The sequence below is a fragment of the Priapulus caudatus genome, unplaced genomic scaffold (assembly GCF_000485595.1).
Source record: "Priapulus caudatus unplaced genomic scaffold, Priapulus_caudatus-5.0.1 Scaffold767, whole genome shotgun sequence".
In the NCBI taxonomy this organism is placed as follows: domain Eukaryota; kingdom Metazoa; phylum Priapulida; class Priapulimorpha; order Priapulimorphida; family Priapulidae; genus Priapulus; species Priapulus caudatus.
Window position 1 is genome coordinate 85493 of NW_014577828.1, and position 1047 is coordinate 86539.

Here is a 1047-nt window from a genome sequence, read left to right on the forward strand (position 1 = left end):
AGAGAGAGAGAGAGAGAGAGAGAGAGAGAGGGAGAGCAAGAAGAGGAGGGAAGGAGGAAGACGGAGAGGGTCAAGGAAGGATGGACAGAGAGAGAGGAAGAGGGAGAGAGACAAGGAGATAGAAAGGGAGACGGGGGGAGTAGAGGAGGGAGAAAAGGAGAGAGGAAGGGAGAGAGAGAGAGACGAAGAGAGGAAGAAAAAAACGAGAAATACGTATTTAATTGTGCGACTAACGCACGAAGGGTCGTTGTCGTATAATGGCGTATAATATGTACTCGAGGTAACTATTTGATATGGTTAGGGTTAGGGTGTTAGGGTTAGGATTAGGGTTAGGATTAGGATTAGGGTTAGGGAGTAGGCGTAGGCGACATACTCGCCGACACCTCGGGTACTACATATACGACAACGACCCCTTCAGCACGACTAACCGTTAGTACAATAACTTCCCAACTCCTACACCACTAACCGATGCGAGAGACTGTTCCCAAATCGTACATACACAGCTACCTAAAACACAGCCGCAGACGACAACTGCCGCAAACTATAAACAAGAGACGAGAAAATGCCGAATGAAGAATGAAGATTAACTAAACTGGATACGTCATAATTGCCTCAAAACTGAAAACAATCAATGCAGTGAGAGTTTTATCTCACAGATGTTTGCCGGTATTTTTTTCACCCGGGAACAATTCTGGCACAAGCTCTCGGCTTTTCGCGAGCGCCTACCTTCTAATTAGAGTAGAAAGTAGGCGGATTAGAGCGCGGAAACCGATTCGAATGTCGCGCGCGCGTGTGACAATGTCCAGCACCCTTCGTTATTACATCATCATCTGCATCATTATTACATACATCGCTTATACAATCGTTATCGTTATTCTACAATATTACATGTACAATCATTTATAGTCGTTAATATTTCGGCCATCGTGGCCCATCGCGTGGCCGTTTTGATTAACAATTAACACACAGCACCGACCTGTGGCGCGTAGTGATGTGCGTACATCACCCCAACCCGGCCATCACAGATACCATGGACCTACGTACACG